Raw genomic sequence first — 12,262 nt, forward strand, 5'->3', positions numbered from 1 at the left:
AAGTATATTTGCTTTAAACAGTCTTCTACTGATACCAATTGTCCTAAGATAATTGCGATAGCTAAATTTTAAAACTTATTATACATTCTAATAGGATATTCTTTCTAAATAGATAAGCATACAAAAACGAGGAAAATAAATTAATAGGTTCATGTTGTTCTTATGAGCGCTTACATGATTTTGAGTAGCGCTGGTAGATTTAGTCATTCATGAGTTAAACTTGTTAGGTATCTAAACTTTTTAGGCACCTGAATGTTTGTATAGCAGGGAGGGACACAAGATGTAGTCAAATAGCTAATGCAGAATCAACGTTTACATTGTTTAGCTAGCTACACATTTTTAGCTTAGTTCATTTCTCATTTCTGAGAAGGAAATTAGTTTGAACTTGTTCAACCCAAAGGAAATAGTGGTTTCAACACTATTTCCTTTTAACATTTTGGTGCTCAAATTTTTTTGCGGGGGGGGGTGGGGCAGAATTTTTATTTTTTTTGCTAAAGCATTTTTTTTTTTTTAAAGGGGCATCTTAATTGGCAGTCACCTTTATTTTATTTATTTATTTATTTATTATTTTTGACTTGGAGTCTCACTCTGTCGCCCAGACTGGAGTGCAGTGGTCGCTTCCGGCCACTGCAGCCTTGACCTGCTGGGCTCCAAGCGATCCTTCTGCCTCAGCCTTCCGAGTAGCTGAAACTACAGGCGGCGCTACCACACCCGGCTAATTTTTGATTTATTGTAGAGATGAGGTCTCACCAAATTGCCCAGGTGGGTCTCGAACCCACGGGCTCAGGCAATCCATTCACCTCAGCCTCCCAAAGGAACGGGATTACAGGCTGAGCCACCAAGCCCGGCTGCTAAAGCATCTTCTAAAAACATATCCTATCATCTGTGACTCCAGTGATAACTGTTATTATTACAGAATTGATAAAATTATTTGATTTCTTTTTTTTTTTTTTTTCAGCTGGAGTCTCACTCTGTCGCCCAGACTGGAGTGCAGTGGCCGCTCCCGGCCACCGCAGCCTCAACCTGCTGGGCTCCGGCAATCCTTCTGCCTCAGCCTTCCAAGTAGCTGGAACTACAGGCAGACGCTACCACACCGGGCTAATTTTTTTTGATTTATTGTAGAGGTGAAGTCTTGCCAAGGTGCCCAGGTGGGTCTTGAATCCGTGGGCTCAGGCAATCCACTCACCTCAGCCTCCCAAAGTGTGTGATTACATGCTGAGCCACCGAGCCCGGCTAATTATTTGATTTCAATGCCACGTATATCTTGAATAAAAATAAAATTTAGATAACAAAAATGTTTTAAAAGTTTTAATGCATTACCGTTGCTATGAGTAACATACTGTTCTTTGTTTCCGACCCAAAAGTCTTGTATTTTTTTCAATATACTTGAAAGTGTGGCTAACTCATTAGCGTGCAAGTAGGATAAAAGACCCTTCACAATTCCTGACATGAGGCTATTCAGATTTTTCTTTATTCTTGTGCTTGTTTTGAAAGTGAACTCATTCAAGAATTTGTCCATTTCTTTTAAATTGTTGAATTCATTGACAAATATTCATTATATTCTCTTCTTACTTTTAAAATTTTTCTAAGACCTCCTTTGTTTTTTTCTGATGTTGGTAATTTTTGTTCTTTTTTCTTTATTACTCTTGCTAGACGTTACCAATTTTATGTACCTAATGTAGGTAGGCTCAGCTAGGATTCCTCGGGACTACCAGTTGCCCAGACTGGAGTGCAGTGGCCGCTCCCGGCCACCGCAGCCTCACCTGCTGGGCTCTGGCGATCCTTCCACCTTAGCCTTCCAAGTAGCTGGAATTACAGGCATGCGCTACCACGCCAGGCTGATTTTTTGATTTATTGTCGAGATGAGGTCTCGCTGCCCAGGAGGGTCTTGAACCCGCAGGCTCAGGCAATCCACTCACATCAGCTTCCCAAAGGTGCGGGATTACAGGCTGAGCCACCGAGCCCAGCTCTAAGTGGGGATTTCTTAGGGGAATTGGCTTATACAACTAGAGCCTGCCTGAGAAGTTCCATGACAGGCTGTCTATGAGATGGAGACCCAGGAAACTGTTGTAACTCAAGCCCAAAGGCTTAAAAAAACTGGGGGACTGTGGATGTAAGTCCTGGAGTCTAAGAGCTGAACATAGAGTACTAATTCCCAGGGGCACAAGAAGAATGTCTCAGCTCCAGGGGTGGGGGACGAAATTCACCTTTCTTCTGCCTTGTTCTATTCTGGACCCCAGCCGACTGGATGGTGCCCACTTAGAAGAAGGGCAGATCTTCTCCACTCAGTCCATCAACTGACACACCTGTCTCCTGCAAGACAGATGGTCAGTGGAACCAGAGAGACCATGTATTGTAGAGATGAGGTCTCGCCTGCCCAGGCGGGTCTCGAACCCGCGGGCTCAGGCAATCCACTCACCTCAGCCTCCCAAAGGCGCAGGATTACAGGCTGAGCCACGGAGCCCAGCTCCTTTTCTCTTTTAGTTTTTTTTTTTTCCACACAGCCTCTCTTTTCCACTAAACTGTGAGGCAGAGGTAGTCTGTTTTCATTATTATATTACCTTTCTACTGTTTTTGCCTCAGTCTTAGTAGGCTAGGTGGTTTAGACAACAGAATTCATTTTTTATAGTTCTGGAGGCTGGGAAGTCCCAGCATACATACCATCTGAGTGATGACCAATTCAGTTCCCGGGGAGGGTTCCCTTCATGGCTTGCCTATGGTCACCTTCTTGTTGTGTCCTCACGTGGCAGAGAGTGAGCTCTAGTCTCCTCGTCTTCTTAAAAGGACACTAATTCCACAACGGGCTCTGCCCTCCATACCTCATCTGAACCTAAATTCCTCCCCAAAGCCTCACCGTTTAAAATCACAATCTGGAGTTAGGATTTTGACATATGAATTCTGGGAAGACAGAAACATTCAGTTTATAACACACTCTAATTCAGAATTCAAAATCACATGCCGGGTGTGATAGCATGCGCCTATAGTTCTAGCTACTTGGAAGGCTGAGGCAGAAGGATCGCAGGAGCCCAGCAGGTGGAGGCTGTGGTGGCAGTGAGCATGTCACTGCACTCCAGCTGGGTGACAGAGACTCTGACTAAAAAAAAAAAGATGTTTAAAAATGTACTTGGCTAATCATGATCTGAATTTTCTTTCATCTCCATCACCTAATTGATACCTCCATCTTAGTTCAATTGGCGATCTACCTTTATTGCTCTTCAACGTGAGTTTGTAACACATAATTTGAAATATTACTCCCTATTGCTCTGTCACTCCAAATGTTATCCAGTGATTGCTTAAATTGCTCATTTTATCTTCATGTATTCCACTGCTTTGTGGTTAATATGAATTATTGAGAAAATCACTTTGTATTTATTTCCTGGCTCTGCCTCTCCTATTCATTCTGTAATATAAAATTCTATTCAGAAATCTGTTGATATCTAAGTGTGGGTCTGTATTTGTGGACAGTCTGGTCTTCTAGCCTTTTCTGTCTTTGTCAAGGTCCTAGTCTTAAAGTCAAAACCAGAGGGGAAAAAAACCAATATCAGAGAAAACTTAGTTAAAACTTACTGAGCTCATGAGTGACAGGCCATGTAAAATTTTGATCTGTTTACTGATTAAAATGTAAATGTACTTGGCTGTTTACAAGTTGGGAAATTTCAAGAAACAAGAGCAATTCCTGGAAATGTGTCTATTGATACGTAGCTTACAGCCCCAGGCACACTCATTTCAGGGACCTAACATTGCCAAAGCTTGCACAAATAAACATATCTTGTTATCTCAATCACTATCACTTTCTTCCTCTGAATGTGACTGAAAGGCATCAACATGACCAATATATACTTTTAGATAAAAGGTTCATTGCCTTTTAAAAAATCCAACACCTAAATGACAGTATGTTTTTATGTCTGGTTCACTGTGTTCCACTTGTAAAAACAAATGGTCAGAACATTGGTCACTGACTGAGTCATTATATAAATGGATATTTATAATAGTAGATATCAATGTATGTATCTATCTGTTTCATCTGCTTATCTCAGTGGGAGTTTATGCCAGTCACATTGCATATAACTCTGTCCATTTTGCTGATATACCTTGTTATTTTGTATTTACTAGAAATTCTCTATTAGCTGACATTCTTTTTTTTTTGAGAGGACAGAAAAGCTCACAGCGGGAGGGGACCGGAGGGGGTTGCCTAGCTGGCATTCTTTCAGATGCAAATCTCTATTTATCAAGCATTGTTATCCACAAGCCAAGCTCCATCATTATTTTTTTTCCTTTTCTGAATTAAGAGAATCATATAGTGGAACACAAGCCTTCAGTGTTAGAGATAAGTAATCCCATGGGGACTGTCTTGACACTAGGGAGCTGGCTTCTCAATGTTCATAGATCTTATGATGTCCTTCCATGCCACCCATCTTTGCAGGTTTCTGATAGCATTTGCATTTAGTCACTAGGTCACTTTGCTGAGCAGCTTGTTTCTTACTTAAGTGCTTTTCTAACAACGCCTACGTTCTTACTGGAATCTTTGATCTTAAAATTATTGGAGTCCCTCATTAGTAGATATAGTTCAACCAGTACCCCCTAGAATGCTTTTGATTTTATTTCAAAGACAAAGTGGTGAGTAACTGGATTAAGGATCATTAGGTCTAAAAGCTCAGTGTTCTCCCCTGCAGCTCTCCTTCAGCCTTCTGCCAGAATTACATTTTATTTTTATACCTCTGGGGGTCTGTGTTGTTAAAAAGTTTTCATGTCTTTCAGCTTTGTTTACTCCAAGGTTCCTACTTAAAGAACTCTTCCTTACTTGACTCTCAGTGGCACCAGTTGCGTTTCCTATTCATAACATTTGCACCAACAATAGGTTCTGGTGTTCTTCATAACAGAATTTGTCACATTAGCCAGCCCAACACTTTTCACTCTTTCACCACTGCATCTCTCTCTCCTTATATTCATATATGATCCTTGCTCTATGATCTGCGTCATATTGTGCATTGAGCTCAGTATCCATGAACTGAGGAAAGCAGTTGTCCTTATGCCATTATATCATGATATAACCACTTAGCTTCAAATCTTTCTGGCCTGCTTATCAATTAGAATTTTTATCTCTACCTCCAGGAATTATTTTCCTCATGGAGGAGAATTTAATCTCAGACTCTTTAGTCAGAGTCCTTCTTCTTTTTTTTTTTTTTAAGATTATTTTCCTGGATAACTGAAAGAACCAAGATGGAGCTGATATACCAAATGGGCAGTCGTTTTAACGTTGCTTAGCTTTGTCATGCTTTTATAGCAATTCACTTTAACTTGCCCTCTAATCACTAGCCAAGGAAAGAATCAGTTTCTCAGAGGTAGTTATTAATAATTGTGTTACTACCTCTCTCCAGCTTGTTTCATAAACAAGTTAACCTAATCAGTCTCTGGAGATCTTCATGACACAGACCCCATCAACATGGCAGAAATCAAGTGACTGACCCACCCATTTGCCTGCTGTCACCTAACATGAGCACCTGTGCTTGCCTGTCACCTTCGTGATGACATGGGATAGACCACCACCCAGTCACCTTAATGACCCGGCCCCATCAAGGAGAAGGTTTAAAAGGCATTCAACTTCAAACAGCAATTGCCATTGTTTTGTTAAGCACTGGCCAGACCATGTGTTCTTGGAGATCTGGCCACCATGTTTCTTAGCTTTGGCCCTTGCCCCTACCTTGAGAAGGTGAATCACCTCTCTCTCCCTTGCTTTCTTATTTACTTTCTAGCTATTGCTTTGTTAAACTCTGCATTGTTCACAATAGCAAGAACATGGAACCAACTGTGCTGCCCATCAAAAGGGGACTGGATAAAAAAATGTGGTACATATACACGATGGACTGTTACACAGCCATAAAGAAAGACAAAATCATGAACTTCACAGGAACTTGGATGGAATTAGAGTCTATAATACTGAGTAATGTATCACAGAAACAGAACTATTTACATGTTCTCATTCATAAGTGAAGCTTGAACAATGATCACAATACTATGAGAAAAGGATTGGCAGTAGTGGGAAACTGCTGGGAGGAGTGGGTGGGATTGGCAGTAGTGTGAATCTGCCTAGGGAAGTGGGAGCACATCTCATCAACAAGGGTACCTGCATAATGAACATTTGTCTACCTAACCCTGAATTGTACTTCATATCTTTGAAATAAATTAAAAAAAAAAAAAATTCTGGTGTGTCCACGTGGCTCTTTGCACTATGGCCACTATGTTTCCTAGCTTTGGTTTCCCTCCCCTATCTTGGGGAGGTGAATCTCCTCTCTTTCTCTCTCCAATTTACTTTCTAAATAAACTATATTTTAAAATCTAAGTACTGTGCAACTCTTTGTGTCTTGCGTGGCACTGGATTGCACATCCCTGCCTGGTCTGACCTAACATTTTGGAGGCCTTGCTGGGACTCTGGTACCTAACAGCAACATAACAAAACTTTGTCTCTACAAAATAGATAGATAGATAGACAGACAGAGAGACAGATAGATAGATAAATAACTGGGCATGGTGGCACACACCAATAGCCCAGCTACTAGAGGGGTTGAGACAGGAGTATTGCTTGAGCCCAGAAACTGGAGGCTGTGGTGAGCCATGATCATGCCGCTGTACTTCAGCTTGGGTGACAGATTAAGACTTCAACTGAAAAAAACAACAAGAAGAGATTTTAACCTCATCTTCTCCTTGAGACTTTCAAAGTTGTAAGATATATTGTGCATATGCTTTGAGCTATGTTAAGTATCAGGTAAATTCACTTTATTCCCTCTGGCAACATGGAGGTGCATCCCTGAGATTTGCCTTCAAGAGAACATGTCACAAGGAGTGCAGTTAGCTGATAGTTTCCACCTGTAGCACCTTCAAAATCTGCCCCAGCATTCCAGCCAAGGCCACACTTTTCCCGGGCAGCCTCACTCAATGATTGAGCATGACAGTTGTACTAAGCCATTTTTACTCAGCACATACTTCTCCCAACACAAAAGATCTCCATGAGGGTTTCTGTGCCACATCTCCCCCTTGTATGGACTGAGATTTCCTCAGAGTTGTTCTGCAGACTGAACCTCTTTCTACTGAATCACTATCCTTCCCCTGCCCTGCACCCTTCACAGGTGTCAGATATACATTCTGCTTTAAAGCCTTTCCTATCTACCCCTGTTTGCTCTGCCCTATATTTTATGTGTGTGTGTGTATGTGTGTCCCAATAAAACTTTATTTGTGGACACTGCAATTTAAATTTTATATAATTTTTATGTACCACAAAATACACTTATTTATTCTCTTAAATCATTTCTTTATTTTAGAACATATATAGATATATAAAAATGTAAAGACAGCACAGAGTTCCCATATACCTAATATACTTTACAATCACTTTCCTCTATTGCTAACATTTTACATTTAGCATTCTTCACAATTAATGGACTAATACTTATACATTATCATTACTTTAAGTCCATACTTTATTCAGATTTTTTCTGTAGTTTTTACCCAAAAAAACCTTTTCTGTTCCAGGATTCTATTCAGGATATAATATTACATTTAATAGTAGTGCTTCTAAGCTTAGATTCCTTTTGTTTGTAATGACTTCTTAGACTTTTCTTGTTTCTGATGAGTACGGGTCAGTATTTTACAGACTGTTCCTCAATTGAGATTCGTCTGATGCTTTTCTCACAGGTTGGGATTATGTGTTATTGGGAAAAAGACCAAAGGTAAAGTGCCATTCTCGTTATGTCTATTCATAGTATATTATATTAAAGATACATACTATTAACATGACTTATTACTATTGATGTTGACTTTGATCACCTGGCTGAGGTAGTGTTTGTCAGTTTTCTTTACTGTAAAGTTACTCTTTTTTAACTCTTTTCTTACTGTACTATTTGAGGCCTCTGTTTTTACAGGCAACAAACAATAAGTCTCTTGCACATCTAACTCTATCTTGACATTGCATTCAGAAGGATCTGAACTGACATGATTGGTTTCCGTAGTGGTCCAAGGAAGTAAGCAGTGAAAAAAAATCCTCATCCCTTTCTTAGTTACTGGACCTGAGCCAGTTTTCAGACCTGGAAACCACTGACTACTAAGGTGGTTTAATCACAAGGGAAAAAGCCACTAGTATGTACTTTAAAGATTTATCTAGTACCTCCTTTCTCTGTGTACTCTAAAGACTTACCTAGCCTTCTCAAAAGGGACCCACAGATATTTGCTTGGGTGACTATGTACTTGAAAAGAAGAATAGCTACATAGTTGGGGGACTACTGAACACAAGATCTGAGTTGACACTGATATGCTGAGAACCAAAGCAACATCATGGGCTTCTATTAGAGGAAGGCATATAGGGCTGGGTAAAAGATTACTGGCAAAGTCTAACTTACTGTGGATTTACTTAGTGTGCAGACCCTACACATGGGTCATGGCCCTTGAATGTACTATTGGGGTATTCTTTCATACTGGGTCATTGGATATGGAGGAACACCAAGTGGAAGTCTCTGATACTACTAAGCTTAAAGATAGAAAACAAAAACAAAAACACAATATTTTATCCTGGGGATATGACAGAGATTAGTTCCCCTTTAAGATATAAAAACTAGAGTAGTGGTTATCCTTATTCTACATATTTTTAATTAATTAGTCTGGTCCTTGCAAAAACCAGATGGATCCTAGAGGAAGCCTGTAGACTACCACAAGGTCACCAAGTAATAGAACCAATCATAGTTGCCAAACTGGATGTGGTATAGTAGCTTGAACAGATTAGTAAGGCCTTAGTTATATAGCATGCAGGTATTAATTTGGTCAATGTATTCTTCTTTAAAATCCCGGTTAATCAAGAGGATCAGAAATAGTTTGCATTCACATGAAAGGCATATAATTTTGCCCTAGAGTTATATTAACAGTCCTACCCATTATCAGAATATATTTAGAAGAGAACTGGACTATCTGATATGTGTACAATTTCACATTGATTTATTACATTAATAATAGTTGGCTGATCTGGCTGGATGAGCAAGAATTGGCTAGTATACTGGAGGCCTTAGTGAGATACATGCATTTCAGAGAAATCAACCACTACAATATGAATTTTAGGGATCCAAAGGTCAGGAAGATGCTAATACTGCTCCTCTAAAGTAAATGACAAATTACTGCCTCTCTGTACACTATTGCAAAGCAAGCAGCACAGCACCTGATAGGATATGAGGTGACTATGTGTTCTGAACTGTCTGTCATGAAGCTGTATTTTGTCAGACTCACAGATCATAAGGTCAGGCAGTTCTACTTACAATATATCTAGAAGATATAAATGGTACATTTGGAATAATACTCGAGTAGGTCCAGATGCCGTGAGTAAGCTACGTAAGCAGATAACCTGGACCTCCATACCACCTGCCACAGTTGTACCAGCACTCCTCAATCAGCTCACGCCCATCCCTATATGGAGAGGAGTTCCTGTACCACTAGATAAAGGAAATAAAAAAAATCCATTCTTGATGTATCAATTGGTTGGCTTGACAGGTGGATATAAGATGAAAATGGACAATGGCTGCATAACAGTCACACTCAGGGGTGACCATGAAATAAATTAGTGAGGGAAAAATCTTCAAAGTGGAACTTTGAGTGGTAGATCTGGCCATTCTCTTTGTACAAATCCACTTGCATGAAAGCAGAAGTGGCCTGAGGTGAAAATAAATATGAACACATGAACAGTAGCAAATGCCTGATTGGAAATCAGGGTGTTAAAAAGGAAAGGATTGGAAGATCAGAAATAGATCTGGGGTGATGGCTTGTGAATGAAGACATAGGAATGGGAATGATGTGTGAAAATTTTTTGTAGATTAATGTCCACCAGAATCTCTGAACAGTCAAGTAGACAAAATAACAAGTTGACATTTGCCAGCCTTTGACTTTTGGCTACCCAGAATAAGTATGATGGGTAAATGGAATACATAAATGCAACACATAGGTCCATTTGTATGGACTTCCATTTATCAAAGCTGATCCAAGTATGTATGTGCAGCCTACCAACAAAGGAGATTAATAATGAGTTCCCATCATGGCACTATTCTCTGAAGACAATTGGCAATTTGTAGCAAATTCACTATATCAGGCCCCTTATATCCTGGAAAAGTCAATAGTCTTTTTCTCATTGGAATAGACATCTGTTCTGACACCTATTCTGGGTATGGATTTGATTTTCCTGCCTTCACAGTCTTAGCCAACACCACAATGTATGGAATTACTGTGTGCCTGATCCACAGGCATAGAATCCCACACAAGCTAGCATTTAAGTAGAGGTTTCATTTCACAGTGAAGGAATTTCAGGAGGAGAACCTGACTACAGAATTCACTGGTTGTATTACACATCACACCATGTTGAAATTGCTGGCCTGATAAAGCATTAGGATGGTCTTTTGAGAGTACAGCTACAGTTCCAGGCTCAAGGCAGTACAGTTAGCCTTCCACATCTGCGGATTCAACCAACTACAGGTCAAAATCCCTCCCTTCTCACCCCCTGCAAAGGAGAGTGCATCACACCAAAGTGCCCCTGGAGGCAAATAAAACCATAGCACGCACTCTCTTCTGCCTGAGAACTCCCTACTTGTGAGAAGAAGGTGATTGTACCCCTCCCAGTGGAAACAAAGCCACACTGCTAGGCTGTATAGGGGAGGAGTGTGTTCCATTCCAGTGTCCAGGAATGGATGCGGAGAGGCGTCTCATCCTACCCCCTGCCCGCTGCTGTTGATGCAGCTGTGGCTGTCCCTGCTGGAGGCTGGTGCGGGTGCACCTGTACACAGCCTTTCTAGGACTATTTGGAGAGGCTGCACCCCCACTGATGGTGTGCCTGCTGGCCTGGGCTTGTGTGAAGGGCAGGGCCCAATCCCCTTTCCATGTGGAGTGGGAGAGTTCCTGCAGCAGAGTGCAGGCAAGTTGTAGAGCTGTCTGTTTTAAACTGAGGGGGGAAGCTCTGCCCCAAAGCCATTTCAGCAGTCGCCAGGGGACAGGCCTTTTTTTGCATATCTCAGTTGTTTTGTGGCCTGGAGATAAAGGGCAATGTCTATCTGGGCTGAAGGCCATGAGCCTGTAAATATGGAAGCAGACTACTTTCCTGCCTGCCCCAAACATAGAGCTGGTGCAGCCTCCTCCCCTACCCTCTCTTGGAGACCTTAGTGCATTTCACCACCACATCTCTCTGCCATCCGCATCGGAGTGGGTTCTCCGGCTCATTATTCGGGTGTCCAAGGAAGAGCTTGGCAATTCAACTCCACCCAGCTTTGTCCGTTCCCCCGACCCCAATCCCAGGGGCTGAGTGGTGAACTTAGGACATTGAGGAGTCCACAGATCAGCCAACTGCCTATGACAACAGAGATTCCCCTCCTAGTAAACACAGATCAAGCACATACCCATCAGCTTCTGCTGCAGCCAGCTCTTACCCATAAGAGCCACCTACTGGACTGGAGATTGAACTTCACCACCACATACAAAACCTGCAGACTGAAGAGTACAGTGCTAGGGTGTAAGATACACTTCCTGAGAAGTCCACACTTAGTCCCACAGGAGGCAGTGAACCTGCTCACACACCAAACGCGTTGCTACTGCATTCAGCATCTGGGAGAGGCACTGCATAAAATCTATCTACAGCCAAGGAAGTCATACAGAATCTTGGTCCCCTGAAAGCACCCATAATCAAAGTCAAATGATCACATCTTCAAGGAGAAAAAAAGTCCCACCCAAATGAAAGTAATTAAAAAATAAGAAGTGACAGCTTCCCCAGATGAGAAGGAATCAGCATAAGAACTCTTACAGTGTGAAAAAACAGTGTTTCAACACCCTAAATGATCACACTTGCTCTCTAGCAATGAATTCCAACCAAAATGAAATTTCTGAAATGATAAGGAGTTCAAAATATGGACTGTAAGGAAGCTTAATGAGATCTCAGAGAAAGATGAGAACCAGCACATAGAAATCATAAATACAATTTAGTATACAAACAAAAAATCACCAAATAGATATTAAAAAAAACAGAACTTATAGAAATAAAAATTAATTGAAAAATGTATGAAATTTGGCTGAAAGCTTTAACAATAGACTAGACCAACAGGAAAGAATCTCACAGCTTAACAACTGGTCATTTGAACTAACCCAGGCAGACAAAAATAAAAGAGTAAAAAAATGAATAAAGTATTTGAGAAATATGAGATTATGTAAAGTGACCAAACCTATAATTTATAGGCATTCCTGAGGGAAAAGAAGA

This window comes from Carlito syrichta, unplaced genomic scaffold, assembly GCF_000164805.1.
Source record: "Carlito syrichta isolate Samal-C Ts95f unplaced genomic scaffold, Tarsius_syrichta-2.0.1 Scaffold287855, whole genome shotgun sequence".
NCBI lineage: Eukaryota > Metazoa > Chordata > Mammalia > Primates > Tarsiidae > Carlito > Carlito syrichta.